General features: G+C 47.1%; 1 long non-coding RNA gene across 2 annotated transcripts in view; it reads left to right on the plus strand.

The window, feature by feature from the left end:
* The window catches only part of LOC141417583 (uncharacterized), a 56,715-nt gene that overhangs the window by 28,902 nt on the left and 11,081 nt on the right, over positions 1 to 16,732 (plus strand). The window contains exon 4 of one of the 2 annotated variants that reach the window (XR_012442253.1): positions 1,971 to 10,328. The exons of the other annotated variant lie outside the window; for it this stretch is intronic. This is a non-coding gene — a long non-coding RNA (uncharacterized lncRNA). Of the gene's footprint in view, positions 1 to 1,970; positions 10,329 to 16,732 lie in introns of those variants that run through there. 2 annotated transcript variants of the gene reach the window in all.

Raw genomic sequence — 16,732 nt, forward strand, 5'->3', positions numbered from 1 at the left:
TAGAAACTAAATAACATATCCATTAGTAAACGGGTCAAAGAAGAAAACCAATAGCACATAAAATGATACTGAATATCACTAGTCACCACTAGTGAAATTCAAAACAAAAACCACAAGATATCAACGATGGTGGTTATAAAAAAACTTAAAATGTTGGTTCATGCTATGATGTGGACATGGCTCAGAGTCCCCAAAGGTCCATGTGTTGGAGGCTTGGTCCTGGATGATGGTGTTGGGAGGTGGTTAACCTTTATGAGGTGGGGCCTGGTGGGCGGTGCTGACCTGGAAGGGATGGAGGCCCCTCAAGAGGGTTGCTATCAAAGTGTAATTATCAGGCTACTGCTGATTTGATGATGATCACTTGATCTCCACCCAGGTGTTTCTACCTTTCATCAGATGGAACTGAAATTGAGAACTCCACAAGGGTGTGAAGTTCCTTTGCTATAGTAACAGGAGGTATAGCCAGACCACGGCAAATGATCCTGAATGGTGAGCTTTGTGCTCTCAGAGGGTCTTTTGGGATGACTTATTGCAATGGTAGAAGTATGGTTTATTTAAACTCCACCATGCTGCTTGCTTTCTGTGTAATCTTGGACAAATCACTTGACTTTTCTGTGCTTCTGTTTTCTATGAAGAAATGGAACCATACACTTTCTGATGTGGCTTTTTTTTTGTTTTTTGTCTTTTCTTTTTTGGTGCTGGGATCAAACCCAGGGCCTCGCACATGCTAGGCAAGTGCTGTACCCACTACATCCCAGCCCATTGTATGGTCTTCTTACCAGTCTATAGGTACAGACAAGGTCGCACTGATGGCTTGTCTACACATTTCACGCTCAGAATTCACCAGTTCATCAGACAACTCGTGCTGTAAATTTATTATGTGCTCAACATGAGGCTGAATTTATCAATGTGAGATACATTTGTTCAAAAAAGTACAGACAGTCTGAAAAGCCATATATATGCTAAATGTAGAGAGGCTATTCTATTTACTGCTCTAAAAGGCATGTCAGGTTAAGGTGAAATGATGCCAGTGCTAACAGTCTTGTAGTCTGGACCTTATTTTCTTAACTACTCCCCGACATCTTGAATGAAAATATCCTGAACAGCAGGGTGCATATCTTAGGATTAGAAGACTTTTCAAGGCCATACCACACCCGGGCCTGTACAGGAATCAGTGTCAAAATCCCTGGCATCTACTTGCACTTTCTATCACTGATCTGTCTGGAATGTGCCCATGGAATGTGCCTGTGGAGAAGGTGGGGTCCTCCTTTGCTGCCACCCATGCAGGCAGCCCTTCAACTTCACTCTGGTGTGTGCCCAAAGCACACAGGTCTGGGTGCCTGAAAGACCTAGGCAAAGACTGGGTGGACGGTGGGAAGTGTTCTCTCTCCCCCAGTGCAGAAAAAGGATCTGATTCCATATACTAGAAGGACACTGGAGATGTTTTTGATGGTAAATTGTTAAGTAATCATGTAATTTTGGTATGTAACTCAGGAAGAGTTCAAGGACCTCAAGGGGACTTTTGAGTCCTTTTGTCTCCTTCTCTTTAACTGAGCAATGTTGCTCTTTTTTTTCCTTTCTTCTTTTTTGTTTCATTTTGTTTTATTGAGACAAAGTCTTGCTATGTAGCCCAGACTGGCCTCAAACTTTTAACTCTTCTGTGTTCGCCTCCCAAGTGCTAAAATTACAGGGGTATGTCACCATACCTGGCAGATTTGGATTATGACTTTCTTATGGGAAGGCAGAGAAGTAAAGTGCCCAAGTGAGGCAATGATTATAAAAAAATGGAGCTGTGTTTAATCTGCTTTGGTTTAATGGCCCTCCTCGAAAACACATCTCCTGGGTAAGCCATGTCCAACGCTCTGTCCATTCACACTGCTCCCACGGGGACGCCCTGGTGGGGAAGTCATGTTCCCAAGTCCCCTTTTGCATTAGCTGTGTTACAAGTTTTATGTTATGTCTTGGTGTAGGAGGACAGAGGAACCCTCAGCAGGCTGGAAACTCCAATAGGGAATATTTTACATGAGCAGGAACTGCAGGATTGTGTGTTTGATGTCGGCAAGTTTTATTCTTCACATCGGAATCCTGCTCCTGAGTGAAGATGAGACATCATCTGCAGGCTGTGGGATGGGAGGCGGCCATCTCTGCCATCATCACTGTAACTCTTCCTCTGCATGCTGCACCAGACCCACTGAGAAAATCTGATAAGCCCAGCTACTAAAGAGCTAATTCACATTTTCCACATACAAAAGGGCTCCTTACCTCACAAATTAATTCATGGAAGATTAATTTAAATAATGCATTCAAATGGTTCTGTTCACAAAATGTCCACAAACAAGTCTCTGGAACCCATTTTTGCAAGTTAAAGGAGGCATGCCCTGCTCACTGAGTACTACTGTCTCCCTAAGACTGTGTAGGACCAGGGCAGGATTGAGGAGTTGTTTAGATTTTTAGGATGTCACATGGAGGTCAAGAGACCTGCTAAGAAAGACAATATGCTGCAGAGGCCAAGGGATGGAAGATTCTTTCTTGTCTGTTTTGAGGACATGTGTGACTGTTTCCTGAATCCTTTCTCTATACCATTTGCATTGTCCCTCTCTCTCACTCCTGTGGTCCAGGTAGACAAGGCCTCCTTGGGTTTGATCGGAATAAACCTGCCTAGGCCTTCTAAGGCAAAAACTGAGCCAAAGTTGCCATGGGAAAACCCAAGAAAAATGTTTTCCTTGAAAGTATAGTTTAGTCTCTAAGTCAGCAAGGACCAAGCACTGTGGTGCAAACCTGAGAAGTGTAAATGTACAAGGGTCCAAGGGACCTTCCGTACCTCAGACAGATACTTGGAAGAAAGAGGGTTCTGAGTAACCTTGTAACTGAGTCCCCACAATGACACTGGGTCATTTCAATGGTTGGGATACTGGATCTTTGTACGACCGAAGGAAAGCCCTTAGGAATTGTAAGACTCTATGAAATACTGGTTTTTCCTTCCCAGAAGACCCTAGGAAGAGGGTAAGGTGAGGTTGACCTGTACAACGGCAGGAAGTGCCAGCTCCGTGTGGGGTGGCAGCAACCTTGCAAATTGCAGGGCAGTTAGAGAAAGGTTCTCTTCTCTACACCACCACAGCTGCTCCAGAGGGGCTGAAGGGCTCTCTTCTTACTCTGTAGGGAGAGAGGCTCTCTGGCCTCCTGGGACAGCTTCCATGTGAGGGTGAGAAGGTGCTTTACGATATAGCATCCTCCCTGGTGTGAATGGAGCCTGTGTAGTCCCAGCTCTTTGCCTGTGGTGACCGTAAATGAGACAGTGTTCCTTATGAGTTTTGTAAGGGTCTGGATGACAGTAAGCTCTGTTAGGGCTGCTGCTGTTTGTAGGCAGTGGCATTAGTAGGAACTTGCCCTGCTAACTCTACCTGTTATCTGTTGTTCTTTGATGTCTGCCTGGCCTCAGTTTGTTGACTTTTCACTGACTTTGAGTGGTCTAGGAATGGCCTTCCTGCCTGCTCTACTTGTCCAAGCGGAAGAGCCCTTTGTACTGTGTCTTTCAGCAGGAAACAGGGTGGGGCTTCTGTTGTGGCAAGTGCTTCTCTTCTGAGCCAGATGAGTGCTGAGTAAGCTCTCTGGCTGCAGAGCCTGCTGAGATGGTGATTTTTCTCAGCTTTTTATCTTCTCACCAGGTTTAAAGACTACCTTTAAAGGACTAAGTCTTCTCCTTTTTTGATCACTTTAAAACTAATTGGAATACAATGGTCTCTAAAATAGAAAACAGACAAGGAAGTTTTTCAGACAGAAGCTGGAGAGCTCCTGATACCATTCTGAGATAGGTGAAATGACCCCACTCTCCCCAGGGGTGTTGGCTAAGAGTAGAGCATAGTTAAACACTCTTAAAGCTCTGTTAATGCAAAGGATAGGCCTTTAATGTAAGCACCCCTTTTAATGTTTATTTTTCCTCTAAATAAGTGAAGATGTGGGGCTCCGGGGTGATTTGACTCCTTAATTGAGTTATTAGACCTTTCCCTGGTGCCTGGCTGCCTTGAGCATAGGATTGTCCAGTCTCATAGCAGCTCAGCTCCGCAGACGCCTTTGAGGAAGCTGCACTGTAACCACAGCTGCTTGCTGCTGAAGCACAACTGCAGCTCCAGAAGGCACTGTTCCAGCCATGGTTGTTTCAAATGACTTGGGATGGACATTTTTACCATCACAAGCCTCATTTTCACCCAGGCCAGAAGGGGAACTACTTCCTCTGGTGGCCCAGCAGAAGGCCTGTGTTTGGTATGAATACAGTTTTTCATTCTGTGTGATTGGTCTGCTGTGATTGGTGCAAACACCCTTGCCATACTTCCTTTCTTGTTCTATAAGCAGGCCGTCTGGCTCACTTTTTTAGTCAACAGGGAGACATACTCCTGTGCTGTATCCTAGTGTTGCAATAATATTTTCAATGAAAGACTTCTCTTGAGTGGTCTTTTATCTTCTTTTGCTCTTAGTCATTAGAGAAGACTGAGCTGGTGACACAAAGAGGAGAAAGAGGAAGTAGCATTAGAGAGGCAACAGCAGTGAAGGCAGCAGTAGCTGCCACCCACACCCAGGACTCAGGAGCAGCAAGGGTAAGAAGTGGCAGCATTAATGACAGGGAGAAGGAGCAGCAGAGACAGTGAAGAAGGCAGAAGTAGAAATAAGGTGAGAGAGGGCAGAGAGCTGAGGCTAAAGAAAGAAGGCTGTGAAGAGCCCCAGTCTCTGGAATATTCCAGGGAACTGCCAAGTTTTAAGGGCCAAGGGTCTTAGACAACATAGACCCAGAGTTGTAGCACTAGTTGCTGTCAAGACCAAAGATCCCAACAGCAGAAGCTCATTTAGAAGCTGTAACGGCAGGCCCTGCCTGCCGCTGTTTCCTGGTCATGGCTGCTGGAAGCTGAGGATTACAACAGCTGCCAAGTGCTGAGGACACTGGTGGTTAAAGCTCAGAGCAATAAGCCTCCAACCTGACTATCTAGAGCTGACTATCTAGAGCCAACTATCTAGAGCTGACTATCTAGAGCTATCTAGAGCCGACCATTTAGAGCGGACTATCTAGAGCTAACTATCATCTCCTCTAGACTGGAGCAATAGGCCCTTAGGCCTCAGGGCATAGAGCTGTAACTCTCTGGGTCCACCAGTCTAGCCCCTAGGCCTTGGGACTGCCAGTCCTAGAAGAGCTTTTCCTTTCCTACTCATGATTTCTATCTGGGTAGAATAGATGGATCCTGGACAGCTGATTGGTAATGAGTGGTGTCTACAGACAGTCAGGAGCTATGAGGTTCTCACTCAGGAGCATGGTATGGTCAGATTGGCTCTGAATCTGTAGGTCACAGGTGAGGTGTGGCAGTTTGGGAATCACAGGTTTATAGTGAGTAGTTGGCTGCAATCTCATAGTCAAGGCTGCTGAGGGCCCTGGCAAAGGCAGAGCCAGGAGCTCTGTGAGGAGCCCAAAAGGGCTCTGAGTCTGGTTGGGTGCAGGGTGTGATAGATCCAGCCTGTGTGACTAAGAGGCTGGCATCTGTGTGGGAAAGGCTAAGTTTTCCATTTTGCGTACTTAGATTGCAAGGTTACAGTGGCAGCTCAGAATCCATGTCTGAACCACATTAAGCCCTCTTTGGAAGGTGCAAGAGCAGAAACAATGAAGGAAGGAAGTCTACAAACTAAAGCAATAGTAAAAACAAATTTAAAAAGTATGAAGCAAGAAGGCGAGTTTGGGGTGACCACAGTGTCATTGGCCTCGGGGGATCACAAGGACTCAGAGGGGCTTCCATATGTGTGCTGCAGAGACAGACTGGCTTGAAACATGCTTTTAGGAAAGCAGCTGCTGAGAAAGGGAGGTGGAGACAGGACAGCCCTGAGGGCAGCAAGGCCAGTGAGGTTTATAGTGGAGCCAGGGAAGGAGCAGCAGGTGGGCAGGAGCTTTGCTGGGCAGAACAAGGAAGAAGAAGGGCTGCAGACTGTGAGCCAGGGCTTCTCTCATGCAGGCTGAATATGTGAGTACCCAGGAGGATGATAAGAAGTCAGTTCTAACCCCAGGTATGACAATTTGTAGAGTTCAGATGAGGATGTGGAACATGGAGAATGAAGAAGAGTAGGTAGGGTGAGAAGGGTTCAAGTGGTGAGGAGAGCAGGCAGTGCTTGGACTTGGGGCCTGTGCTGGGATTGTCCATGATGCACAGCGAGGGGCAGGTGTGATGTGTGGTGTGCAGTAGCCATAGATAAGAACTGGGCCAGTTGGGTTGGAAAGCCTGGGTAGTGACATCCACCTTTTGCTAAGTGCCAGGTGCCATACCTTTCACAATTCCCACATGGAAATTATTGTCCCCTTTTCTATGTAAGAAAATCAGGGTTAGAGGATAAGAGGGACTCCAGGAATCCATCTTCCTCAGGGTAATGGCTGCTCTTGTCTTGAACATGCACCTGTTCCTTGCTGGAGCTCAAGTTGTTTTGGCTACTTCTGCTCAGGGACCTGCCAGAGCCCCAGCATGGAGGAAGCTCCATCAGGAACAGGTCAATGACAGACTTGTGTCAGACCCTCAGCTGTGCTGATGACTTTCTCTCACTGTTGGGTTTCAGCCATGCTGCATAAGGCATCACAGAGTAGATGTCAGGCATTCACCAGGCTTCCTGAAACTCAGGACACAGTTGGAGCTTCATGGTCTGTTAGGAAAATTGTGTAGGCCCTCACTGCTCCGCCCTTTTCCTTCCTCTAACGAGGACAGTGCCCTGTCTCCTCTGTCTGCTGCTTTCTCAGCAGTGTGTGGAGCGTGGATACAGGGGTCCTTCCTAGGTGCATTGAACTATGCACTCCCTCTGAGCAGTGGAGGAGCTTGGGCCAAAGGGTACTTCACTCTTGACCCACACATGTGGAGTGGCATTGGATGCTCAAGGCTCTAAGAATTCATCTGTGGAATGAATGAACAGCAGACTGGCTTTGTGCTGCTCAAGCACTGTAGAGCAGATGTCAGATGTGCAACCATGCAGCTTATCCTGCCAGTGGCCACAGGGCTGTGAAGCTTCTGACAGTGCCAAGTACCGAAATGCTTTTCTCTGAGTGGCATTTTCTTTTCAGTTTCAATAGAAGAAAAAAATCATGAGACTAACATCTTTGGGTGGAGTGGAAGCTGTGGACTGTTCTGCAGGCCAAGGTCTTGTGGAAGGTGGGTACCTGTCAGTGACTGTCAGACACAGGAGGAGCACATTTGGTTTCCCCACTGGTCACTCACAACACAGAATGCTGTGTGGCCATGGTCACCAGTGGGTGGGGCTTTCCTCAGGTTCTCCAGTGGATGCTAGATGGCATCCTTTGATCCAATTCAGTTCTGAGCCTGTCTACTTAGAGACAGGGTCAGAACCCACACTTGGTCGAGACTCCAACCCTGAGACTAGAGGCTAGTCAAAATCCTGGTGTCTTACCTGACTGAATGTTGTGAACCAGGGCCTCCAAGATCCTTCTTTGTGTTCAATTAATTTGATAGAGCAGAATATAGGGAAATGGTTACATTTACCACTTTATAATAAAGAACATTTTGAAGAACACAATTATAAAGATGTCCAGGGTGAGGCAGGTGGGAAGGGATGGAGTTCTATGCCCTCTTGGGGAGTGCCACCCTCCAGGAAGCTCCCAGAATTTGTCCTTTGGGTTTTCATGGAGGCTCCATTATGCAGGCATGATTGGTGATATCACTGTCCACAGGTGACCAACTACCTCTAGTCCTACCCCCACCTCTGGAAGAGGATGTAGCTGATCCATGGCTGGTGATCAGCCCAGTCAAGGCATTCAGGGACACCAAGAAAACAAAAGTTGTTCCTCACATCCATCACTCAGGGAATGACAAGGGGTAAGGAGCTCTGTGCCAGCACCGATGTGTATTTTTTTAATTATTTCACAGTGTCAAAAACAAGTCATGGCAATGTGTGTGTGTGTGTGTGTGTGTGTGTGTGTGTATGTGTGTGTTGCATCTGTGCGTGTGTGTGCATCTACATCAGTAGAGAGCAAAGATCCAGGGAACTTGAGAAGTGTAAACTTAGCATTTAGCCAACTTGTTATCAAGTAACTATTGCCCCCTCATTCCTTACTCGAAGGTCCTGTGCCCTCCAGAGTGTTCAGGGGCAACTCACACAACCTCCACTGATCTACTCTCAGCTGTGGTCCTATTGCTCTCGTGAAGAGTGACCTCCCTCCCACTGCTCACAGCCTAGCATCTGAGCTGTGTCCTCACCATTCAAACAGCAAGCAGCAGATGGTGTGGGCTGTGACAGTCAGCTTACTTTAGAGCAAGGAATCCATGAGTCATGGTGTGGCTGTGCTGCAGAACTAGTCTTGGTCAGGTTATTCAAGCTCTCTTAATCTCAGCTGCTTCACTGGGACTGAGAATTCTATCCCTCTGGTTTGGTGTTAAAGAGGTCAGAACAAAGCAAAGCCCAGAATGGAGGTATTGGGTCATGTGCTGGAAGACAGCATATCCCCAGGGTGTGGCTGGCTTGCCTCTCTGCCTGCACCAGGGCAGTGCCTTAGAGCAAGGACCCCAGAGAAAGTCAGGTGAAAGCCAGTTTCCTGCTCTCCAAGGACCTTCTTTCCCTGGGAGTGTCTGTTCACAAGAGCACTGTCAATGTGAACAGATGGAAAAAAACAGAGAGCCCCAGGCCAGCTGGTTATCATGGTCTCTTGTGGAAACCAGGTAGGAAGGTGGTGCTTTCCAGTCTTGGTGCAGTACAGCTTACTGACCACTCAGAGTCCTTCGAACTCATGGATGAAAGCATCAAGGATTCATTTTGCTTAGGATTCTGGAATTGCAATCACACAAGACACGATTTTCAAATCTCCAAACAAAACCATAGTGTTTATAACCAGTGCAGAGTGGTCCAGCCCGGCCCTGCCTTGCCCTCGGATAGCAGGAATGACTTACGTCAGGGACACTAGGGCTAGCCACGCTCATGGGGCCAGTAGCATGAGTCATCAGCCCCTGAGGTCATTCTGGCTCTAACGCAAAGCAAACAGCGTTCTGATCTGCAGATCAGATGAGGAGTGAAGAGAAAGAAAAATACCAAAGCCAAGAAACTGACAGTGCCCTGTAAGCTGTGGGACGAGTAGGTCCCTGGCGTGGTCCAGGCCAGCACATGGTGGTTTAAGCCTTTGCGAGACTGTGTGATGGGGGTGCTTTGGTGGACACTTTGCTGAAAGATGTTGCCAGCAGATATCCTGGGGTTTCCCTTGTTCTTCTGTCTGATTGATGATAATTTCTCAGTCTGTTCCTGGAGCACGTTCCAAAGCAGAATCTAAAACTGTACCACAATACACCTCCCAGCAGTGAAGTCTGCAGTCACAGAAACGTGACCTTATCACAGAAGCTTCTGGGCTGTCCCCAGCCCCTCAGGAGCTCAGAGCACTCCCCTGTGTCCAGAGCGCCCACTGGAGATTAATAGGCTGGAATCTTAGGCAACCACTGGCCTCCCCATGGCTAGCATCTCCTCTCAGGGTAAAGGAGCTGTGTGGGGAAGGCCCAGTCCACGTGATGGACAAGGCCCAGAGTCAGGCAAGGTGTCCCAGACTCACTCCCTCTTAGCCTCTGTGGCCTCTACTTCCTCTACTCCCAGGCTGGGCTAGTGCCTGACCCACCATCATGCATGAAGGCAGAGGCAGCAGAGAAGACTCACCAGGGACTTGGCTTCCTTCTGCTGCCCTGGAGGCCCTAGACCCTGCTGCCCCACAGAAGGCCAACCATGCACCCACTTCCATTGGTGGGAGGGTCTGCCATCCTCCAGCTGCCCTTGGAGACCTTGGAGGGTTCACAGGAAACACAAGTCTCTGAAATGCTTCATGAACTGCCACAAGTGCTCCATGAGATAATTGAACAGAAAGTCGAGTTTGGCTCCTTCTGAGGAGCAGCCAGGAAAGTGGCCCTATGTTCTTTTCAATGAGCGAGTTTATGAGAATTCCTATGTTTTAGCACATGTCCCTGACACCACTATTAAAATGTTTAAAACATGAACTTCTACCTCCTGCCCGGGGCTCACAGGAGTTAGGTATCCTCAGCCTGCAGATTTGTTAACTCAGGACAACAAAACATATCTCCAAGCAATTCGGAGACCTTCTCTTCAGGCCAAATGTCCGGATTCTCCCCCAATCTGTACCTTTCCCTCCCTCTTGCCATAAGCAAACTGAACTTGGGCAGGTCCCTCATTTCTGTCCTGAGCAGGTGGAAGCTTCTCATTGCTTGCTGTGTGGTCTTGACACACATCCCAATTAAAACAAATTAAAACAAAAGTGGTCCCATAACCACTTAATAAAATACCATGTGTCTCTTTGGCCTACCCACCCCACACGATAGCTGAGCAACGTCCAGGGCTGGGGCCTCTGAGTAACTAGGACAGAGCCATGCAGACTGCCAAGGCTCCCCTCCTCAAACGGGCCGAAACCTGAGAATGAATGTGTACCTTAGTCCAAGGCTTTTCTCATCCTGGCTTGCACAGCCTTGCTCTGTGCTCTGGGTCATTAAAATGCGTCAGTTGCTTATCAGGGACCTTTGAGCTGAGGCCTGTGGAGGCTGTGGGGGAGGTGCAGAGGAAACAAAGGACTGGATTCCAGCCCTTGGGGAGTCTTCCTTCTCAGAAAGAGACAGGCAAATGCACACACAAAACATATGTGTGGTGACAGATGAAGAGAAACCCAGGCTTCTCTATGTTCATCACGCACCTGCATCCAGGGAATACAGGATTCAGGAGCACTGCGGACCAGTGCCTCAGGGAGGCTTGCCACCCCAGGAGCCTAGGTGGGCAGGTGCTGGGCATTCAGTCAGCAAGGGTGTGGTCTCTATAGTGGACACTAGGCACAGGTCTGGGAGGAACTTGTAAACTGTGCTGGAGCAGAGTGGGGGAGGGGTAAGCAGTGAGGACTCTAGGAGCAAGGCCTTGCCCACATGGAACGCCATCATCCTGTCACATATCTGCCATTTAGTGAGCACTTACTGTGGCCACAGCACTGTCCCAGGCCCTCACCATCACTTAGAGGTATAGTGGTTCCAACAGGCGGTCAGGACCTGAGTGACCCCCCTGCACAGCACTGGAAGCTCTGTGTGCAGGGAGGCTTATAGGATCATAGCTTGGAAGTGAAAACACATGAAACAGTAAGACTTGGAGTTTTATTTAGGAATAAAAAGAACCAAAACTTGTAGAACTTTGGCCTCACTGTGCTGTGATCTGTTCAATTAGCCTAAGATGTTAGGAGTGGACACAGAGACAATGAGGTGGATACTTTTCAGCATGAGTTAATTTAAATCATTATTTTCCATCAAATTTAATAAAACCTGGACCCCATAAAGTTCAAAACAAATGATATTACTCTAAGTGGTCGCAGATTCCACAAGCTGCCTATTTACCTGCCAACTCCACCTCACATTCCCTACTTCAGGCTGAAGATAAAATGGAACAGCAAATAGCAGATGATTGAGGGAAGAGTCAGGTCCCATGTCTGGAGCCTTCAGAAGAACCTCAGGCCCATATTTCAGGTGCTGACTTCAGTATACAGCACTGTCCTCCCCAAAACTCTCGCTGCTAGCTTCCCATGACATCCTTCCATGCTTACCTTCTATGGGCTCACCTATCAAAACTCCCCCATGCACAAACAATGTCCTTGGACTTGATGGCACCACATCCTGCCCAAGTCACAGCATCAGTGCCTGGCCTGTGGGTGTGTGTTGGATCTGCCTGCATCGTTGGACAGCCTCAAGCAGGTGTTTCTTCCCACACTCTCAGGCAAAGGTTCAGCAGGGAGGCAGCCACCACTCACTTTGTTTGGCATGCTTTGAAATAGGCTGGCCAAGAAGCAATGTACCTACAATAGCTCACAGGCTCCATGAAGATGCAAACTGCAGGAAAACTCAACAACTTAACAGGCTGTCAGTCAACAGAGATACTGGTCTTTTATATTACTGCTCCATGACTAATCCTGTCAAGCTCACAAACTGGAACAATGTTTAGCCAGGGAAACTGCTAAGAACTTCCTCCATTCAGTAGAACAGCCCTGCTGCCAGCCTCATAGATTCTCAGGTTGTTATGCTGGGCTTGGGTTGGGAAGGAGATGATGTTTCAGAGATGCCTCACCTATGCAATTCCTGAAAACTCCAAGACAATTCTGCTACTGGTTGGACAAAGCCCAGAGGCTGGACTGCACGTAAGCAGGGCTTTCAGGTACTTTCTGGAAAAGACAAACAGGATTCCCCAAACAATGCATTGTATTTATTTTTACAGCCTTGGAATTGCAACTTATGACCAGAAGTATACAAAGATTCTGAGCTTTCTTCCTAAGCAAAAGAGGGCAGGCAAGAGTGGCTGTGGCCCCTTTCTATGCAGGAGGGTAAAATGCTCTCTGAGCAACTGGGGCTCACATGAGCTTGCCATACAACAGACATCAGGCTCACTGTACAGGAGACAAAGGCAATCAGATGTAGCTGTCTGGCCACAGCAGCTTCCGCTCTCCTTTGGACTGTTTCCCTGCTCTGTCATGTCTTGCCATATGTATACACATATACATGTGCACACATGCTCATGCAAACACATCTATGTGTACACACACCTGTGAGCACGTGAGCATGTGAGCACATGCTCAAGAAAGCATGACACAAGCACTGTGCTCTCTACTTCTGGTCTGCTCATACTCCGGACATACATGTGCACATAAACACGCATGCTCATGCCCCCCTGTACACAAACACTCAATGCAAGCACACACATCCTTATGGGAGGGGAAGAGACAAACATGCATGCAGACCAAAAAGGAGAAGCAGAGCAAGTGCTGCTGTCTACCAAAGCAATTTCTTACAAAGGGGCAGGATCTGGGTCTTAGGGTGTTGCTGGGGAACCATGCTAAGAAAGACCCATTCAAGATTGTTAGATTATTGACTTAGAAACCAGACCTCTTTCTTGTAAAGTGAGGATGACTCCTATCTACTCATATGATTTTTTTGAGGATTAAATGAGATGGGATGTGTTGAAACTTTTTAAGTGAACTGCTAGGAACCAAGGAAAAAGCTTAACACACCTGCAGAAACACCATGCAGGACACTGCATGTCCTGAACAAGGGAAGGAAGTTAACAGAAGCTAGATAATCAGAGAACATGAGTTCATAAAGCCAGCATTGCCAGTCTGTTTGCCATTGCCATCCTTGTGTGTCACCTGGTGAGGGATGAACATGGGCCTAACCCTGGAGTGATTGGAAATGACTGTTCATTGCCCAGTGAACAGTATCATAAACAGTATCTTGCCTTTATTTAAAGTTCTGATATTCTGTTCCTCAGGGATTTTTTTTTTTTTGCTTTAAAAATAAATTCTATTTTAAGACACTGCATCAAAATACTATCTATCTGGGTTACTGAGTTTTGGGTGCCCCTTAAATTTTTCATGGAAGCTGAGCACCTCAGTCACCCCCCTGGCTCGAATCTCAGTGAGCTGTGGAAAATGCTGCGGTCACCACCACATTCAGTCAGTGGTTCTGACAGCCACATCTCTTTCCTCCTGCACGCCTTATCAGTAAAATAATGAAAATTCTGGGAAGAGTGGGAAGAAAAAAGGAAGCTGGCCCTTGATGTTCAGAACCTTCTGTTTTGTCAGGACCTGGCCTGGCAGTGCAAGGACAGTTTGGGCTAGAATTAGGCAGTGACTTGGGGCAGTGCAAACCATCCTTGGGACTGCAGTGGGAATCCAGACCAAGACTCTTGGGCTCCTGGATCTCACTGCAGCTGGTGCATCCAGAAGAACCTCAGGAGAGATAAAATCTGAATCACCCTGAAAAGCAGAAAGGTGTTTACACCTAGGAATTTGCAGGACCATGAGGACACATACCTCCTTTTCTCTGCTCTGGGGAAGACTTTGGTTCTCAGCAATATTGATGAATGACTTGAAATGTCACGGCAAGAGAGAGCAGGGCCCAGCTTTCCAGCAGCTCCTAATTTTTAGCAGCTGACACTGTGTTTTGCCACTTTTTCACCAGACCTAAAAATTGATCTGAAAGATGTGGTTGGAAGAAAGAAAGAGAGAGAGGGGCAGGGAGCAGGGAGAGAGAGAGAGAGAGAAAGAGAGAGGAGAGAGAGAGAAGAAGAAGGAGGAGGAGGAGGAAGAAGAAGTGAAGGAGAGAAGAGGAAGGGAAGGAAGGAGGGATGGAGAGAAGGAAAGAGGGATGGAGAGAAGGAAGGAGGGATGGAGAGAAGGAAGGAGGGATGGAGAGAAGGAAGGAGGGATGGAGAGAAGGAAAGAGGGAAGGAGAGAAGGATGAAAGGAGGGAAGGAACTGGGGGAAAAGTTTGAGACCCCATCTTAACTGAAAGAAAGTTGGGCATAGTGGTGCACAACTGTCATCTCAGTGATGGTGAGAAGCTTAATATAGGAGGATTGCTATTCAGGATGTTTTGGGTAAAAAGCAAGACCCTATCTTCAAAATTCAGAGCAAAAAGGGCTGGGGGTGCAGCTCAAGTGGTAGAGCACCTGCTTATCAAGCATGAAGCCTTAAGTTCACGAAAGTAATAAGAATTGCTTTAGAAATTTCAAATAAATTATTTTTTCTAACTCATTCCTTCTGTATCCATTGGCTGATATCCTTCTATAAAGTTTTCCTTTATCAAGAGAACTTTTCTGGCTACCATGAAAAGTCTTTTCTGTTAGAAGGGCAAGATTAACATTTACTATGCTTCAATGACCTTCAGATAATGTTGGCTATTCGCTGCAGGAATAGGGGAAATGGGGGACTCTCTGTCTCTCTGACTATTGCAAATTCACAGACATAAAGCTGAAAGACAGGTTCCTGTTCAGCCTCATGTAGCAATACACTTATTGCAGAGCTGGAACTAGGACCCGAGGCTGCTTCCACCCTCATTCCCCTCTGCTCCCTGTGTTTCTCTCAAAGTTTCCAGGTGCTGGGTTTGGAAGGTGGTCTTTGCAGTTCCTTGGTTAGTGCTGGACACAGACACCTGGGTTGGTGTGGCTGCCCATCCTAAGTCTGATTTGTTTGGTCTTCATCAGCTCAATTTTCAACCCTCTTTACTGAGAAGAAAGACAGAATCCAAATGGAATCTGTGCTCTGTTTTTTGCTAACCTCACATTTCTTTCCCCAGCATTGGCCTACCTGTTTCTCATTTGTTTCTTTTCTGTGAACAGAGCTACAAAGGTCTCAGATGTGATCCAAAGAACTAAAAGAACTTCCAGGAAATGCTCATTCTGTTCCTCTCTTCCAAGTATTCTCCTCTGCAGTGGTTTGGGGACTTCCCAATCCACTCTCTTCTGGGGTCTGTTAAGTTTCTTTTGAAGCAGCTACAGCTCTCTGCACAGTATCATATTTGGTTCATATAATAACAGGTGTCTGTCTATTTCACCTCACATCTGTGTCTGTTGATGCTGACTGACCGTATGATGACCATGAAATGGGCTCTCTTCCAGTTCCAGGGTGAGAAGAGAGGTGGGCCTGTGGGCTGGAGCATTTTCCTGTTGAAATAAAATCAGAAGTATGAGTCACAAATAAGCAAATAGTTAATCAACTTAGGCATTTGTGAGTTAAATAAACTTTGTTGACTGGATATAAATCTTTTATTTAGAACATTGATGTTGGGTACTAGTAGGCAACCTTGTCTTCTTGTACCATGTGTCAGGTGCCAGGCTATGTCTTCTATCTGCTTTGCCTCACTTTTTCCTTACTACAACCCTTTAACATGAATGTGCTAACACACGATTTTATAAGCTAGAAAAACCAAGGTTTAGAATAAAAATTTACCCCAGGTTAGTAAGCTGCAGAACCAGCCCCTGCCTCTGGAGCTCTGAGTTTGACCACTCTCTTCCTCTGCTACTTGGAATATGTTGGTTGGTGGAAGGGAGCTCCTGACATCAGACCATGCACATGGCATGTGGTCACAGGGACTCTGAGAAGCAGACTTCTGCTTTCAGTAGGATTATGTACTTAGAGGCAGACTAATATTCCTGCTCAAAATAACTTTTAAAGCTGGCACAATATTTAAGAAAACCACTTTCCATGCATCAGAGAGCAATGAAGTGAAGAGAACTGAAGGATCCGAGAGTCTAAGTAGGAAGGAGCAGTGAATGGTGAGCCAGCTTGCAACTGCTGGCCTCTGCTGGCCCCCAGCTGGTTCTGGGGTCCTACTGGAACTGGGACTTGGGACACTGCCTGGGCAGAGGCTGCCTCTGAGAACAGGGCCTCAGCAGGGCTTTGGAGGTTCTTGTGGACACTTAAGGGGGTGGGTGTCTGGGGGTAGCTTGACTAAGGTTAGGTCTAGCCACCCTGTGTGGGCTTTGCTGTGAGACCACAGGGCTTTTCTGTGGAGCTTGATGAGGGCGAGTGCACATGTATAAAAGTCTCCAGTCTTGACAGCTGCCCTCTCTGGCCCCTAGCTGGAGAAAGCAGGCTTCTGCTGGGAAATTCTAAGTTGCTGGCTTCTGAAGCTTCAATTATGGGATATACAAGGCAAATAAACAACAGACTAAAACCAAAAACCAAGCCAGCCAAGGGAGCTCACCACCATGTCATTTGTTGGGGCCCCAGTTCCCATCTGCCTTTTCTATGTCTTTCAGTCTTCTCAAGTTTTTTGTTTGTTTTGTTTTTTTCTTTGGTGGTACTGGGTTTGAACTCAGGGCCTTGTACTTGCTAGGCAGGCACTCTACTGCTTGAGCCACTCTGCCAGCCCAGTATCTCTGTTTTGATCTATCTGTATCTTTGGGGATTTCACAGTTA

Source organism: Castor canadensis, chromosome 15 (assembly GCF_047511655.1).
Source record: "Castor canadensis chromosome 15, mCasCan1.hap1v2, whole genome shotgun sequence".
Lineage (NCBI taxonomy): Eukaryota > Metazoa > Chordata > Mammalia > Rodentia > Castoridae > Castor > Castor canadensis.